We start from the raw sequence: 19194 nt of genomic DNA on the forward strand, positions 1-19194 counted from the left end.
ATAAAAAAATATGCTGATACATGACAAGTAGCACAGATACACAAATCCAAAGCTTGACCCATCCTCTGAAACTGGCATCCAGCTGTCATCATTCTTATACACAGCAAGAATTGGACTCGTTATTAAAATCTCTCAAAGTAACTTCCCTACCAGCTGTCCTTCAGGCTGCAATAAGATGACAAAGATCTGACATCTTCATCACACAATTACTAAAACATCCTTCCTGAGTTGCCATTTTAAAATGTTTGCCTAATTTAGCTGGAGTTTGGGTTTAACTACAGGAAGAATGTGGGCTTGAATTTGGGAAAGGGAGGAACAGATAACTAGGTCCCTTTCACTCGCTGAAAGACTTTTGTTAGAGAACTCCCAAGTAAGACTCACCTAGTCAAATAAAACAAGCAACACACAAAAAAGGAAAGAGGTCTTGGAACAGGAGTCTGAGAAGACCTCACTCCAGCAAAAAATCCTTCAGTGTCTCTCTAGAGCCTCAGAACACAGGTCAAGATGCTTGGTCTGGCATTCGAGCCTTCCAGGATCTGGCTACACCTCCAATCTCTGCAACCTTGTCCCATCCTCCCAACTGTCACCCCCATCACTATGCACCCAGTTGATTATGTAGAACTTAGGGCTCTTCCAGCTTCTCTCCTGACCAGGGGCCAGTTTTATTTCTTCTGTGCAGTGGGGCTGGTCCAGTCCATCAGCCAACAAATATTTATTGGAGATTTGCTATGCACTTAACATGATTCTAGATGCTGGGGATAAAGCAGTTAACAAAACAGATAAAATTCTCTGGCCTCAAGAAGGAAACAGATGATTAAAATGACCACATAAATAAACAATACAGTCATTTAAATGGTGATAATTGCTTACGATATTAGTTCCTTTTTCCTGTTTGCTGGCACTGGTGAGTGAAAGTGGCAAAACAAAACTTGTGCTTGATCCAATGTATAGTTGGTTTGGGGGTTTTTTTTATGGCCACACCACACAGCTTGTGGGATCCTAGTTCCCCAACCAGGGATTGAAACTGGGCGCACAGCAGTGAAAGCAACAAGTCTTAACCACTGGACTGCCAGGGAATTCCCTCAATGTATAGTGTTAAACATCTTTCTTTGATGTTCTAAAGACTAAAAGAAATGCTCTGTACCTTCTCCTAGCACTGCATTGAGGCCCGTTAACTGATATTTACAGCACATTATCTTGTCCTTCTGACTAGATCGGTAGCTGCTTGAGGGCAGGGACAGAGTTTGATTTTCATGAAGGCACCAGAGACTACCTGCTGAATGAATGAGAGAAGGACTGCGACAACCCTGAGCTGTCTTTCCACTGACCCCCTAGTCGTAAACTCTTCTCAATACTTTTCAATCCTTTAATTCTTTTCTGCCCTACAAAGTTTCTGCTATTCTTGCAGTGGGCCTGTCCTTGTTTCTAAAGGGGTCTACTGGGGATAAAATCCCTTGGAGCTGAGACCCCTGCAGACATTAAATAGCATCGTGGAAATAAGCATGGCTATTTTCTAACCCAACTCAATGAAAATAATGATTGCAAAAGTCATCACCTAGTGAGCATCTTCTATTGCCAGGCACCATGCTAGGCCCTCGACATAGAACGTCTTTCTAATAAGTAAAAAATTCTCCCTGGTAATCTTCACAGCGCCAATAACTGTGAGAAATACATGGAAATTACTAGCTGCTAGCAATATTACTGTGTCTAAAACTACCGTTTTCCCCTGCATTAGAACAATCTGAACATTGTTAGGCAAAGACATCTAAGCAATTTTAAAATTATTTGAGTCATGACAGAGAGACTCACAACTGAAATATTTACCTTTCAATTTCAGGTGAGGATGTTCCCAGAGATGGAAGATGTGACAAGTTCTCGCATCGTGTGAGCATCGGAGAAAAGTTCCCCTGACAAGTCACGTGCAGAGATGGGAACTGCTGATTAAGAAGAGGATTAATTTTATCTTCCAAGTATTTCTGCCAGGGAAATACTCTTAGATTTGTAGAATGGTGAGGCTGGAAGGGTCTCTTGAGGTCTCCTGCTCAGCCCCTTTGCCTTATGGATGGGGGAACAAAGGCCCAGCAATCAGAAGGGCATCCTAATTGTTCAGACTGCCTCTTTACATGCCCCACTCCAACCCGTATCCCACACGTATCCTAGAGTTCACTGCAGGAACAAATGGATAAAAATAAAGGGGGAGTTTGGACCTTGAGTTATCCATTAGTTTACTTAACAAATATTTATTGAGTATTTTCCAGGCACTTTTCTGTTCTGGGCACTGGAAATATAGCAGTAAACAAAGCAGACAAAAATCTCTGCCCTCATGGACCTTACATTCTAGAAAGCAGAGGACACTAAAAATATATACATACAAACGTAAGTTGCAAAGACTGTTTGTTAAATGGTCATAAAAACTAGAGAGAAGAATAAAGCAGGAAGGAGATAGGAGGGCCAGTGGGGAGGGGGGTAGAAACTTAAGTAGAATAGTCAGAAAAACCCTCACTTAGAAAGTGATAGAAAAAGGAAGGGAGTCATGTGGATATCTAGTGGACAAAATACAGACAGAAGGAACAGCAAATGTAAAGGTCCGGTGTGTCAAAAGAACACTGAGGAGGCCCATGTGGCTAGAGCACAGGGAGTGAATTGTAAGATTTTGGACATGAGTTCAAAGAGATAATAGGGGGCTGGAGAGGGGTGTACCATATCCTGAGCGTGTGTGCCATCAATGGCTGGTTTCCTCTCATATTCATCCTTCTCTGTACTTTTCCCTTGCTCTCTGGCTTCTGGCTAGGTTTGGCCAGTGGGAGGCACTGGCAGGAGGTTAGAGAGAGAGGGAAGAAAAGCCAAGTATATCTCCCACTCTTCTCTGTTTCAAGTGGTATATCTAGTAGGGGCCACAGCTTCCCATGGCTCCAGCTCCCACCAGGCAGACCCACCTTGGTTCTGGCTCCAGTGGGGCAGCTCTAGCCCATGGGCTCCCTTTATTCCTGCATCCCTAGGGGAAGTTGCATTCCCCTGCAATTGCAAATCTCAGGGTTGCCTCACCTTCCCTTTGTTGCCCTTTTAGCTCTTCTAATGCCCTTGTAACTAACTCCCTGTATTAAACAATCTCTACTAAATTACCTGGTGTGGGCTGTTTTCCCAGCTGGACCCTGACTGATGTAGGCTCCATAGGCCCCTGTAAGACTTGAGCTTTTACTCTAAGTGAAATGGGCAGCCATTGGAGGGTTCAAGCAGAGGTTCATGAAGGGCCTGCAAAGCCCAGATGAAGCATTTGTGCTTCCATCAGTATTTCTTGAATTGAAGGCACCTGCCCAAAGTCACACAAAATTTGTGATTGAACAGGCCCCTGGTGTCTGCTTCTCTGCTCTCCACTCAGTGTTCAACAAGTGGCATTGAGGAGCCAGAGATTTCAAAGACAAGGAAACGTATTTGCATATTTTTAAGCAGTTTTGCCCAAGACTCCAAGTCTTTGAAGTCCTTTGGAGGTCAGGAGGGGAGATGACACTGTACAGAGGAAGGCTTTTCTCTATTTGATTTCCCAGGAATGCCAGCAGAGATGAAGAAAAGCTAACCCTTATAGGGAGTCTCTGCAATATCCTAGGCACCCTGCCATGCAATTTCACATCCAATGGCTCATTTAATCCTACAAGGACACTACTCAGTAGGTGTTATTATCTGTATTTTGCAAACACAGCTTTTGAGTATCAGAGAGTTTAGGTAAGTAGTCTAAGATCACACAGCCTCCTATTCCATTGACAAGTAGATGAAGGATTAATTCAAACCTTCAATGTGGCCATCAGGGCAGGGAGTAGGGAAGTCTTTAGGGAAAGTCATCGGACAAGAGGCCAGATCTTTGGACTAAAAGTCATTTTGCCTCCCTGAGTCTCAAGTTTGTCATCTATAACGTAGGAATAATATCAATGATACCCATTTCAAAGGATAGTTTTGAGGGTTAAGATAGGCTACTGCATGATAAAGACTTTGTACATTTTAAAGCTCTATACCAGGGACTTCCCTGGTGGTGCAGTGTTTAAGAATCTGCCTGCCAATGCAGGGGACACGTGTTCGATCCCTGGTCTGGGAAGATCCCACATGCCATGGAGCAACTAAGCCCATTGGCCACAACTACTGAGCCTGTGCTCTAGAGCCCACAAGGCACAACTACTGAGCCCACATGCCCCAACTATTGAAGCCCACGTACCTGGAGCCTGTGTTCCACAACAAGAGAAGCCACCGCAATGAGAAGCCTGCGCACCACAATGAAGAGCAGCCCCTGCTTGCTACAGCTACAGAAAGCCCACGCGCAGCAACAAAGACCCAATGCAACCAAAAATAAATTTAAAAAATAAATGAATAAAAAATAAAGCTCTATACCAAAAGCTCTGAACTTGAGGTCCATGCCTGAGCTTTGAAATCCATGAACCCCTTGAAGTTGAGGCCAAAATTTGTAAGTACAGGCAGAGATCTGCTGATCCTGCAAAAAGAATCTGACTTTCTTCATGCCTCTTCTACAGATAAGCATCTTGCTATGTGGGTGGTGATTCTGTTATTTAAAGAAAGGCTTTGAGCTCCCTCTGCCTTCCCCAAATGATCATACAAGAAGTTGGAAGTTGAGGATTGGTTCAAGATGGCGGAGTAGAAGGACATGTGCTCACTCCCTCTTACAAGAGCACCGGCATCACAACTAACTACTGAGCAGGAATCGACAGGAAGACACTGGAACTCACCAAAAAAGATACCCCACATCCAAAGACAAAGGAGAAGCCACAATGAGACAGTAGGAGGGGTGCAATCACAATAAAATCAAATACCATAACTGCCGGGTGGGTGACTCACAAACTGGAGAACACTTACACCACAGGAGTCCACCCACTGGAGTGAAGGTTCTGAGCCCCATGTCAGGCTTCCCAACCTGAGGGTCCAGCAACAGGAGGAGGAATTCCCAGAGAATCACACTTTGAAGGCTAGAAGGATTTGATTGCAGGACTTCGACAGGACTGAGGAAAACAGAGACTCCACTCTTGGAGGGCACACACAAAGTAGTGTGCACATCGGGACCCAGGGGAAGGAGCAGTGACCCCAGGGGAGACTGAATCAGACCTACCTGCTAGTGTTGGAGGGTCTCCTGCAGAGGCAGAGGGTGGCTGTAGCTCACCAGGGGGACAAGGACACTGGCAGCAGAAGTTCTGGGAAGTACTCCTTGGTGTGAGCCCTCCCAGAGTCTGCCATTAGTCCCACCAAAGAGCCAGGTAGGCTCCAGTGCTGGGTCACCTCAGGCCAAACAACCAACAGGGAGAGAACCCAGCCCCACCCATCAGCAGACAAGCAAATTAAAGTTTCACTGAGCTCTGCCCACCAGAGCAACACCCAGCTCAACCCACTACCAGTCCTTCCCATCAGAAAGCTTGCACAAGAGGGCAAACAGCAGAAGCAAGAAGAACTACAATCCTGCAGCCTGTGGGAAAAAAACACATTCACAGAAAGATAGATAAGATGAAAAGGCAGAGGGCTATGTACCAGATGAAGGAACAAGATAAAACCCCAGAAAAATAACTAAATGAAGTGGAGATAGAAAACCTTCCAGAAAAAGAATTCAGAATAATGATAGTGAAGATGATCTAGGACCTCGGAAAAAGAATGGAGGCAAAGATCGAGAAGATGCAAGAAATGTTTAACAAAGATCTAGAAGAATTAAAGAACAAAAAAATAGAGATGAACAATACAATAACTGAAATGAAAAATACACTAGAAGGAATCAATAGCAGAATAACTGAGGCAGAAGAACGGTTAAGTGACCTGGAAGACAGAATGGTGGAATTCACTGCTGCAGAACAGAATAAAGAAAAAAGAATGAAAAGAAATGAGGACAGACTAAGAGACCTCTAGGACAACATTAAATGCAACAACTTCACATTATAGGGGTCTCAGAAGGAGAAGAGAAAGAGAAAGGACCCGAGAAAATATTTGAAGAGATTATAGTCGAAAAGTTCCCTAACATGGTAAAGGAAATAGCCACCCAAGTCCAGGAAGAGCAGAGAATCCCATACAGGATAAACCCAAAAAGAAACATATTGAGACATATAGTAATCAAACTGGCAAAAATTAAAGACAGAGAAAAATTACTGAAAATTACAAGGGAATTCCTATAAGGTTAACAGCTGATTTCTAAGCAGAAACTCTAAAAGCCAGAAGGGAGTGGGATGATATATGTAAAGCGATGAAAGGGAAGAACCTACAACCAAGATTACTCTACCCAGCAAGGATCTCATTCAGATTCGATGGAGAAATCAAAAGCTTTATAGACAGGCAAAAGCTTTACAGACAAGCAAAAGCTAAGAGAATACAGCACCACCAAACCAGATGCTAAAGGAACTTCTCTAAGTGGGAAAAACAAGAGAAGAAAAGGACCTACATAAACAAACCCAAAACAATTAAGAAAATGGTAATAGGAACATACATATCAATAATTACCTTAAAAGTGAATGGATTAAATGCTCCAACCAAAAGACACAAGCTTGCTGGATGGATACAAAAACAAGACCCATATATATGCTGTCTACAAGAGACCCACTTCAGACCTAGGGACACACACAGACTGAGAGTGAGGGGATGGAAAAAGATATTCCATGCAAATGGAAATCAAAAGAGAGCTGGAGTAGCAATATTCATATCAGATAAAATAGACTTTAAAATAAAGAATGTTACGAGACAAGGAAGGACACTACATAATGATCAAGTGATCAATCCAAGAAGATATAACAATTATATATGCACCCAACATAGGAGCACCACAATACATAAGGCAACTGCTAACAGCTATAAAAGAGGAAATCGACAGTAACACAATAATAGTGGGGGACTTTAACACCTCACTTACACCAATGGACAGATCATCCAAACAGAAAATTAATAAGGAAACACAAGCTTAAATGACACAATACACCAGATAGATTTAATTGAAATTTATAGGACATTCCATCCAAAAACAGCAGATTACACTTTCTTCTCAAGTGCGCACAGAACATTCTCCAGGATAGATCACATCTTGGGTCACAAATCAAGCCTCAGTAAACTTAAGAAAATTGAAATCATATCAGGCATCTTTTCTGACCACAATGCTATGAGATTAGAAATGAATCACAGGGGGAAAAAAACGTAAAAAACAAAAACACATGGAGACTAAACAATACGTTATTAAATAACCAAGAGATCGCTGAAGAAATCAAAGGGGAAATCAAAAAATACCTAGAAACAAATGACAATGAAAGCACGACGATCCAAAACCTATGGGATGCAGCAAAAGCAGTTCTAAGAGGGACGTTTATAGCAATACAAGCCTACCTCAAGAAAGAAGAAAAATGTCAAATAAATAATCTAATGTTACACCTAAAGGAACCAGAGAAAGAAGAACAAACAAAACCCAAAGTTACCAGAATGAAAGAAATCATCAAGATCAGAGCAGAAATAAATGAAATAGAAACAAAGAAAACAATAGCAACGATCAATAAAACTAAAAGCTGGTTCTTTGAGAAGATAAACAAAATTGATAAACCATTATCCAGACTCATCAAGAAAAAGAGGGAGAGGACTCAAATCAATAAAATTAAAAATGAAAAAGGAGAAGTTACAACAAACACTGCAGAAATACAACGCATCCTAAGAGACTACTACAAGGAACTCTATGCCAATTAAATGGACAACCTGGAAGAATGGACAAATTCTTAGAAAGGTATAACCCTCCAAGACTGAACCAGGAAGAAGTAAAAAATATGAAAGCTGAAATTGAGACACAGAAGTAGAGAAAAAATGTATGGACACCAAGGGGGGAAAGCAGTGGGGGTGGGGGTGGGGGGGTGATGAATTGGGAGTTTGGGATTGACATGTATACACTGATGTGTATAAAATGGATGACTAATGAGAAAAAAATTTTTTTAAAGAAAAAGAAAGGCTTTTTCATACAACATGGTTCCCAAATGTAAACTGACTATCTGCTGTATAGACTATGTACTCTGGACTTTAGAGGAAATTCAAAGGATTTGCAAGGGTAATTTCGATTACATATGATTTTTGCCTCACAGACTGTCTTTAGAATCCAACTCCTGCATAAGATGTGACGTCTCTGTGTGTTTGTGGCAGGAGGGTCTGTGACTCCCAGTAGCAGATTCTCAAGGGAGAAAGTGACCCTAAGTTGGCTGGGAAGAACCATTCTAGACAAATCTTACAAGTATTACAATGTTAATAATGATGAACATGCTATGGTGATTGTCACTATGTATACGTTTACTGAGCACCTACTGTGTGTGTGTCAGCCATAATTCAAGAATGAATTAGAGAGATCCATGACCCCACGTGGCTCATAGTGCTGTGGGGATAGCGAACCAAGTGTAGCTGGCAGGTTTCTTGGAGGAGGTAGAATATGAGCTGGATCCTAAAGGATGCTAGGGATCTTAACAGGTGAAGATGGTAGAAGGGCTTGCCAGGCAGGAGGCAAAGACATAGAGTAAAGAAGGTGGCAAGGCTTGCTTAGAGAATGCTTAGGTGTGACTGGAGTACAGGCTGATCTGTGGGATGAGCAGAAGTAGAGCCTGGCTATGGATACCTTCTGTGTCAGCCGGGATACAAACTCTCCTCTCTGTCCCTATTTCCCCTTTCTCTCTGCCAGCCCTTTCTCTCTGCCAGCACCCATTCCAGGCCTGAATACCTATGGATGCTTGGAAGAGGGAGACCCTTAACCTAGATAAAAGCAAGACAGACTTGGATTCCTGTCCTAGTTCATCTACTATCCATATATGTGACCTTGGGCAAGACCCTTCCTCTCTCTGAACCTCAGTCTCTTCATCTCTAAAATGGGAATAGTCATACTTCTCCTGCCAATAGTACCCGGTAGGGTGTTTGGCACTTAGTGGGAGCTCATTGCATGTTAGTTGAACTGGGCTTTTGGAGGGCATCAAATGAGGTGGTAGATGGTTGCGTGATTAGGAAGAAAGACCAAAGATGGCCTCAAAGCCCTGCGTTATTGCCATGGTCACTGACCTTGAGCTGCTCTCACTCCAACCAGAGGCAGCAAACTCTCAGCCCTCTCTCTTCATGCCAAGCTCCCACTGCTGCAGAGGAGACAGGAGGGAGATTCATCAATTGCCTGGACTGATGCCAGACTTTGGAAGTCTCCCAGTGCATGCTAATGCCATCGACCTCGCTAGGATGTGCTGGGTTTTCAAACAAGTTTATTTGACTCTGATTCACCTCTGAAGAAAAGAAAGGTTACATTATTGCTATGAAGAAATACCAAGAACAAAGTCATCCAAACAACAACAATTCTTCCCAGGCTTCAACTTTCCCAACTTCTGTTTACATTTAGGTGATGTGCCCTTCTTAGAGAGGGCACCATCCACTTACTTGATTAACAAATGCTTACTTTGAGCAGACCCTGAGCCAGGCACTGAGAACACCAAGAGAACACAGAGCAGACCCTGTGCTAAAGAAGCTCCTGGTCTAGGGGCAGGAAAAGGGCAGAGCTATGGACGCAGACAACTGGGTGTGATGGGTCGTAGGATGGGGTAGCCCAGAGTGCTGTGAGAGCCAGAGAAGGGAACACTCACTAGCCTGAGGTGGGCAAGGCCAAAGAGGTTTTAAAGGTACCAGACTAACCTAAGTGTCCATCATCGGATGAATGGATAAAGAAGATGTGGCACATATATACAATGGAATATTACTCAGCCATAAAAAGAAACGAAATTGAGTTATTTGTAGTGAGGTAGATGGACCTAGAGTCTGTCATACAGAGTGAAGTAAGTCAGAAAGAGAAAGACAAATACCGTATGCTAACACATATATATGGAATCTACATGTCAAAAAAATGTCATGAAGAAGAGATCAGCTCGGTGGTTTGTGACCGCCTGGGTGGGTGGGATAGGGAGGGTGGGAGGGAGGGAGACGCAAGAGGGAGGAGATATGGGAACAAATGTACATGTATAACTGATTCACTTTGTTATAAAGCAAAAACTAACACACCATTGTAAAGCAATTATACTCCAATAAAGATGTAAAAAAAAAAAAAAGGTACCAGACCCTCTACAGGCTGGGCCCGACTGCGGCCACAGTGCTTCCTTCTCTGCACCTGCCCGCATCCTCTGCATCACCAGGCCAATGACCTTTAGCCTTTCATCTGCTCCAGGCCATTTCATGCAATCACACCCGTGATAAAGTATGTAAAATGAGGCTTGGGAACCGATGAGTGAAGCCTCTTCCTGAAGAGGATTCAGACAAGGTCTCATAGGGAGATGCTTGAGTTGGCTCTTGGAATGAGTAGGAGTTCACCCAAGGAGTCGTCCAGGGGTTCCTCGTGGCATGTGGGTAGGAAAGAAAGCATGTACAGGGGATAGTACAGAGTTCATTGTAACTGGAGCATAAGAGGAGCGTGGGGGAATGTGGGAGTTGAGGCTGGGGGCAGGGAAAAGGTAGCCGAGGGCCTTGGTCGCCAAGCTAAAGAGTTAGGACTTTATCCTGTAGGTGATAGGAGCCCTTTGTGGGTTGTAAGCAGGGTAGTGACTTGATCAACCCTCAAAATGACCCCAGGGTCCTTGAAATAGGTCCAGAAGAGGCCAGATTTCTACAAACTGAAGGAGAAAATGCTGAAATTGGACTCAAATGCAAGAAAGTGCATTCCAGGCCCCAACAGAGGCTCAGCCAGTGCTGAGCTCCTCCTGCCATAGCCTGTAGGGGGCCAGGACCTCCCAAGGTCACCTTTCCTGATGGCCTTCAATGTCTCCAGCATTTCTCCCCCACTCTTCTAAACCATCGCCTTTCATCAGGTTCTGTGCCAAGGACAGATTTGATGGCGAGCAAATGGCCCGCTGGAGAAATAAAATGCTTGTGTTTCTTCAGCAGGGAAAGCTGTTGGGGTTTTTTATTATCATTATTACTATTTTTCTCTGAGCCACACAAGTGGCAGAACATAATAATATCATTTATTCTAACTCACTCTTGCAAATCAGAACTTTTTAATATTTTCCTTTCAAATGAAAATGCCATTTATCATTATCAAATGAAGTGCTAATGAAAACAACATGTGTAAGAAACACATTCACACAGCAGAGCGTGATGGAGCACCTTGTCAGCAGTCCATAGTCTCGCCGTTAATTTGATTTCTGCCAAAAATCACTTAAGTGAGACTTGGAGATTTTTTTCTTAATGCTCCAGGCCCTTCTACTGAGGCCTGCTTATTCCCCTCTCCTGAGAAGGCTCTGAAACCCCGAGCCTGTTTTAATCTGACTTTTAATGGAACTCCTATTGATTGCATGAGGGATGTGTACATGTTGGGGAGATGGGGTTACGCTCGCCTGTCTGTGTGTTATTGCTCATTTATTTCACCCAACACGTATTTGGCTGGTGGACTTTGGCTGCATCCTTGTTTAGGTACGTGTGTGTTTGTGTACTTCAATCTGGGTGTGCCTCTGTAGGTGAGGCCTACAGAGGTGTGTCTGTGTCCTTAAATCACGAGGATGGTAATTATGTCTATTCATTCCCCATTCAGGCCCAGCATCCCGCCTATTGCCTGACACATGGTAGGCACTCAATAAATATTTGTTAATTGAACGTTAAGTGAATGTGCCCACATGTCTTCATGAGGCCTGTGTTTTTGTCTGTATGGGCTCATATCTGTGTGCCTTACTTGTGTGGGACCTTCAGGGTAGGAACTATCCCTAATCTATTGTGCTTCATACGGTGCCTGGCACACAGAAGGCACTCAGTAATTATTTGTTGAGTGAATATGTCTGTGGGTTTCCACATATATTTTTTTAATCAAGGTAAAATTTGCATAATATAAAATTCATCAATTTCAGTAGTACTTCGTACCATCATCCCGAAAAGAAACCTTGTACTCATTGAGCAGTCACTCCACATTCCCCTCCCCCGAGCCCCAGGCAAACACTAGTCTGCTTTCTGTCTCTATGGATTTACCTATTCTTGATATTTCATCTAAGTACAATCACATAACTTTTTGTGTCTGGCTCCTTTCACTTAGCATAATATTTTCGAGGTTGTCCATGTATGTTTTTACATCTGTGTGTATTTAAGTCATAGATGTGTGTTTACGTGTGGGATATTTGGCACCACTGCTGTGTCCCTTGTATAGGGCGTGACAATGAACAGCTGGGCAATGAGGAAGGCTTCCTTTGCCATTCCTCCATCCCCTTTCCTGCCTGGTACCACCAAGCCTTTGCGTAGTCGGTTCCTCAGCCCAGATCACCTTTCCTCACTCCCACCTCTGCTATTGCCAGGCTACTCTGAATGATTCCTTGGTGATCTGTCCAAGTGTTATCTACTCCAGGCAGCATTTCCTGACCCCAGGCTGGGTTGCAAGATCCTCCTCTGGTCTCCCACTGCCCCTGTGCTTTCTTTGGTCACTACCCTGCCCCACTGTGCAGTCACTGTCAGTCTACTTGTCTCTCTCCCTCTACTGGATCATGGCCTCCTAAAGGACAGGGGCTGTATCTTCTTCACCTTTGCAGTGCCAGGGCTTAGCATGTTTAGCTTAGAGTGAGTAGCCCATAAGTATCGGTTAAAAGAATGAATGGCTTTTTAGTAAAAGACATTCCACATAGAGAGAACAGCCTGTACGAAAGCCCTGAGGCATGAGAGGATGCGTTCATTTTCAAAAACTTCAGCAGTTTGGTATGACTTGAACCCTGCTGTGTGTGAATGAGGAGGAAAGTGAGAATTTTTATAAGAAGCAAGAAGTGGGAATGGGTCTATTATGAACCACTCTGAAGACAGTGGGAAGTCCCAGGAAGGTTTAAGCAAGGGCATGACATGGTCAGATTTATGCGCTAGAATAATCCATCTAGTTATTAGGGGGAGGACGGCTTGGAGAGGACCAGAATGCATGAGGGTGGACCATTTAGGAGACTGTTGCAGAAATAGGCAAGTAACAGTACTCACTTAGTCCAGAGTGGTGGTAGTGGAACTGGAAACAGGGACTTGAGCAGTGCTCAGCAAAGTGTGGTCTGTGAACTGGGGCTGGTCCGTGAGCTAAAACCAGTCCATAATGACAGAAGTACAAAAAGGGAAAGGTGAGAGTAGGGACTTAGAAACTTTATAGCAATTTGATATTGCTGAGACGTTTTTATTATATTTTACAAGAGTGTTGGTCCAAAACATAGCAGAAATGGAAAAATAAAAGGTCCTTCACCACAGATAGTTTAGAGGACATGCTAATGAGTGGGGCATGTTAGGGAGTGGCAGAGAGGAAGCAGAGATGTCCCCTGAAAGACTCTCAATGACACAGGCCGTGTCTGAAGCACCTCTGTGTGCTCAGGACCCCTTGGGGAGGAAAGGAAGTCCCAGGGTTCATCGGGAATTGATGCTCCTGAACAATGCCAAGGCTCCCACAGAATGCCAGGAAAGGTATCTTAGTCTGTTTGTGCTGCTATAACAAAATACCAGACTGGGCAGCTTAAACAACAACAAAAAATTATTTCTCACAGTTCTGGAGGCTGACAAGTCTGAGATCAAGGCATTGGCAGATTTGGTGTCTGCTGAGAGCCTGCTTCCTGGTTCATAGAGAGTCATCTTGCTGTGTCCTCACATGGAGGAAGGGGCAAGGGAGCCCTCTGGGGTCTCTTTTATAAGGTCACTAAGCTCATTCATGAGGGCTCTACCTCATGATCTAATCCCTTCCCAAAGGCCCCACCTCCAAATATCATCACAGTGGGGGTTAGTTTTCAAAGTATGAATCTTGCGGTGATACAAATATTCAATCTATATAAAAAGGGAGGACAAAAAAGCCGGGCCCAGAAAGAAAATGGGATCTGAGCCTAGGTGGTCAGGAGCCACAGAGGAGTCCAGCCGTGTTTCCTTCTCCATTTTCCCCCAGCTTTGGCCTTGCTCTGCTTAAAGGCACAGGACTGTATGAGCTTCTATAGAAACTGGGAGGCATGATGGACTCTCCCTTGTCCTACACTTAGTCAGCCACCAAGCACTGCGATCTCAAGAGGCAGTAGAGTGTGAGGTTGAGAGCATGAACTCTGGAGCCAGACTACCTGACTTTGAATCCTGTCTCCACCACTTACTAGGCATATAACCTGGAATATGACATATACCCCTCTGGGCCTGTTTCTTTGGGTTATTGTGAGAACTAAATGAGTCATATGTCAAGTGCTTAGAACGGTGCTTGGCATATGGTGAGAATTCTGTGTGTTTGCTGTTATGGTTAATGTTATTATATTGGTTGCTTCTAATTCCTCAGTGTCACCCAGGCAACCCTGCCCCTCTTTCCATGCCTTGTTCTACTGCCCCAATCCAGGACACCACCATTTCTCCCCAGACACAGCAGCCTCCTCCTCCGTGGCCTCCATGTCTTCCACTGGATAGTCCTTTGCTCCACTCTGGCCCCAAAATGCTATTTCTGAACCATGAATCTGGCCAGGTCACTTCCCTGCTTAAAACCCATCAGTGGTGCTCCACTGTCCCCAGGAAGAAATCTAAGCTTGCAGACATAACTCACAAAGCCCTTCATGAGTCAGCTCTTTCCATCCTCTCACAGCCTCAGCATTTGCATCAATTGCCTCTGCTCTCTATGCATCAGCCACCTGAGCTCTTCTCAGCTCCCCAAATGGCTTTTGCATATTCTGATCTCTGTGCCTGGACACCATCCCCAACTCCTTTATCAAACCAGATGCTCTGTCTCCTTCAAGCCGCAGCGTCTGAGATGCTGTGCATGACCCCCCAGGCAGAATTAGGAGCCCATGTCCTGTGTTCCCACAAGCCCTGTGCCTCCTTGACATAGAGCTGACCACACAGTGTTTTCTTCCTGTTTCATATCTGCCTCCCCAGACTTTGAGCTCCTCCAGGGTAGACTCTGGGCCTGACCCGTCTGTGTAGATGCTCGACAAACCCACATAAAACGGGATTGAATTGGAACCAGCCCAGTATTGCATCTGAAGAGCCAGAAAGCAGAATAAAGTGGCTGGATCCAACTTCTCCAGGAGACGCTCGTGCGTGGGCAAGGGGAGCATGAGATGTTCTTTTCTCACACCGTCCTCTTCCTGCTGCCAACCCCCTCCTAGCCGCGTGAGTCTCGTGAGTTGACTCCAGATGGGATGGGCTTGGCAGTGGCTGCCTGGCTGTGTGCCCTCCAGCCGTGGGCGCCCAGGAAACACTTGCTGAAAGGAGCTGAGCACCACCCAAGGAGTCCAGCCCTCCAACTCCTACCATAGGTCATCGGAGGCAGGAGTAGGTGGCAAGCAGAAGGTAGGTCATCTGAATCTACAATGTCTCTATGAAATGGAGTCAATAATCCCTACTGTAATGGCCGTCAGGGGCAGTCAAGGAGGTCACAGATGTGGACACATAATGGGCACTTTCTACTCTTGCTAAACCCCTGTTAACTTTCTTGGTATCACAGAGGGAAACTGAGGTGAAGAGAGTGAGGAAAAGCACAACTTTGGGTAGGATCCCACTTCATTGCAGCATAGATAGGAAGGTTCTCTGCAATGTACAATATCTTCCAAGGACCTGGCCTGTGTTTAAAAACCCCCGTGGGTGGTAAACTTGGGCACTGATTCGTAATGTTTAGGAAGCAGAGATAAGCAGTTCAGGAAACATAGGGTTGTATGTATATGGAAGGGAAGTGAACTGAAACACTCTTGCCGACAAGAGCTAACACTTATAGAGAGTACTTACTATGGACAGGGACTGTGTTAAGTGCTTTATGTGTATAATCTTATTTAAACCTCACACTAGCCCTAAAAGGATGGTATCATTATAATTATTATTATTCCCTTTTTTACAGATGAGAAAACTAAGTTAGAGGGAGTTAAGTAAGTTGCCCAAGGACCCATTAATGCAGAGCCAGGATCTGAACCCAAAGCTATCTGATTCCCAAACCCTTGCTCTTTCCATCCTGCATTGGATGTTGTCATTGGTCTTCAGTCCTACACCTGCTGTTCTATACTCTTCTGTGCACCATTAGGGCTGGAAACCTGAGAACTACATTTTTCAAGGCTCCATGCCAGCTGGGTTCCAGTCTGGTTCTGCAGTTAGAAGGCACACATGAGCCATAAGAAGACAGGAAGAAAATTGAAGCCATTTTCAGCTTCCATCACGGCGAGAGTATGAACTCTTGGACTCCAGGAGCTGTACTGACCGGTTCCATGAGTGTCTGCAGGGGTGCAGCCTCTACTCTCCCCCTTTTACTTCTCCAGACTGAGGAACAGTAATGGCTTCCTTTCAGTAACTGATTTCTGGGGAGCAACCCCTTTAATCCCCTTTTACTCTCCAGCCCATCCAATAGTTTTGTAACAAAGTCTCTCTGCTTAAAATATCTAGAGGGGTTTGCTTCTCGACTAGACACCTGCTGATACGGTATTGCTCTTAGTACTCCTTTAATCAGAATGAATAACCAGTTATATATAGAATCAAGGTATCAGCCGAGCAGGCTGAAGGCTAAGCTGAGGGCTCTGGCAGACAATGGAGGTCCATCAGGGAAACCGAGGCAAGCATCCACTGGGCCAACACCAAGAAAGGAGGTTGCAGGTCAGAGGGCTCCCAGCAGGTATCCAGCATGCTAGGCTCAGGCTGCGAGCCTAATTCCAGAACCCACCCACTACTGAGGCTGAGCCCCAAAGCATCCCACCAGAATCAGGATGGCTCAGGGCCTGAGTGCCTTGGGGCTGGCAGCTGAGCAGGGTAGGAGATGAAGAGCCAACAGAGTATCTTCTCCCAGCCTCCACTACCCCTAGACACTCACATAGTCTGGGTTGACTGTTCTCTTCCTTTGGGAACTTGACTGAGAACAAGCTTTGGAAATTTTACAAACCTGAGTCCACATTCCTGACCAGCTAGTTCTGTTAATCACTTACTTATAGCCCCTATACCACCCTAGCCAAGAACTCCTTGTTTATAAAATGGGGGCTGTCATGCTCACCGCACAAGTGTGAGGATTAAGGGAGATAACGTATGTGAAGTACGTAGCTCAGCTCCTGGCCAGTTTCGGATTCTACTGTGCATTCCCACTCCTTCTTACACTTCCTAATAAGCTCCCTTATTTCCTTATTTAACATACCCTGTATGTGTGTCTCTCAAGCTCCATTATAAGGTCTGAGAAAGTAAAGACCGAGTTGTATGTAGCCTTCCTTGCCTTACTCAGAGCACCTAGTTCATTTTAAAATAATCATATGTCTTTAATAATAAATAAACCTTCACATTCATAAAAAATAAAATGAAGACGGGGAAAGAGAAATGAGGTTCCTCCATTCAGCCTGAATATGGTACACTGAGAAAGACTGCAACTCTAGAATCTGCTCAGTTTATTTTAATACAATTATTGCTCTTTCCCCACCTTTCTCTTTCCTTCCCTCTCTTCCTTTCTCCCACAAATACTTATTTTCCAAGCTTGGAAACACAAAGATAAATAAGATATTGTCCTTACTCGGAGGGGTCCAGTTTCTAATGGGGGAGACATAGTGTAGACAGATGTCCACAACACATGGGTGCATATATGGTGCATTGAGGTACATGCCCACAGCAGAGACCAGCGCCATGACAGAGGGAAGCACAGCAGTGTGGAGGCCACAGAGGACACCTGAGCAGCCAGAGGAGGTTCTCTGGAAACTTACTCATGGGCTGGATCTTAACAGAAAAGTGGAAGAGAGCCACTTGCCAGGGGAGGAGTGAGAATATACAGCAAAAGGAGTACAGCCACCTGAGTCAAGCAGACTGCGGTTCAGAGTCTTCTCAGCTGTGTGGCCCAGGGTGACTCATGTACCCTCTATGGAACTCAGTTTCTTCTTCTGTAAAGTGGGGTAATAATAGCTGCAGAAAACTTTATCATGGGTTTAATGGCAATACGGAAAGGATCTGGCATAAAGTAGGTGTCAGTGGATATTAGGTCCGTCCCACCAAACACCACTGGGACAATGGCCTTTCCTAAAAGAGATGGGAGCTCAAAGCTAGAAGTGTGTGTAGCCAAGACACCTCTTGAATAAGCTTTGCTGTCGTTCTACACATGCAGAACCAGTCCACACCTTCCCCAGTGGATCTCCTTCTGAACAGAGCTTATTGCTAATTATAAAACAAAAAACAGTGGATAATGAAGAATACAATCCCTGCCCCCAACTCCAACACACACAGCCCTGAGGTTAGAACCACTCAGAACACAGTCAGGCCAAGAGACTCCCCATATTTCGGTGAGCCACTCTCAGCTCACACCTCCTCTGCTTTTTTAGATTTGGGACACACAGCTCAAGTAAAAAACATCCCTGACTTTTTCCTCCCTTTTCAAACTGAACAAGTTCCTGAACTTGTCAAACATAAATGCAAAATTATGAAAAAACAATCATAAGTGAAAACTCTAGTTATTAAAATGTATGGAGACTAATTATTATCTGATGATATGCTGAATAAAAAGAAAGCAACACGCTTGGATAAAGAGGAATCTTTTAAAGTCATAAATATGTATGTGTTTATTTTCCTCATCTACACTGGAAGCTGCGGTAGGGCTGTATAGCCTGACAGATTAGAGGGGGTGACAATGCCATGTTAAGCCTGACATGTGGTGTCTCTCTGCTCAGACTTACTAATTTCTGCCAAATTAAAACAAGGGCACCCCCGCCACCATGGCACACAGGGATGTGTAATGCAAATATGGAATGCCATCAGGAAGACTTTGCTGGGGGAGCCTGCACACTGGCCTCAAGTTGTTTCAAAGGAAACTGCTGGCATTCCCCACAGAAGGTGCTGCAAGGAGGGGTAGCACCTTGGTTCTATTCCTGGAAGGGTGGCCCTCTGCACCAGCCCTGGCTTTCCCCCACAGACAGTCCTTGAACCTACCCACCCACCCCCCCATGTCACACCACTGCCCTGCGACTCCCTTCCAAAAGGATTGCCACCTCTCTGAACCTTGGTTTTCCCATCTGCAAACTGGGTCTTCTGGTACCAGGAGACTTAGTATAATGGTGAGGGGCTGAGACTCCATCCAGAGTCAGGAAGACCCCACATTCTAACTGCGTGATCCTGACCTCTCTGAGCCTCTGTTTCATCAGTTAAATGGGGAAACAACAGTCATGTTAACCCTATGGGATTGCCTGAGAATCAAAAAATACAATACATGAAAAGCACTTAGTCGGAGCTAGGCTACATAGTAGATCCTCAATAATTTGTCAGCTATTGTTGTTATTATTTCCTTCCTCA

Source organism: Neophocaena asiaeorientalis, unplaced genomic scaffold, assembly GCF_003031525.2.
Source record: "Neophocaena asiaeorientalis asiaeorientalis breed wild unplaced genomic scaffold, Neophocaena_asiaeorientalis_V1.1 scaffold138, whole genome shotgun sequence".
Lineage (NCBI taxonomy): Eukaryota > Metazoa > Chordata > Mammalia > Artiodactyla > Phocoenidae > Neophocaena > Neophocaena asiaeorientalis.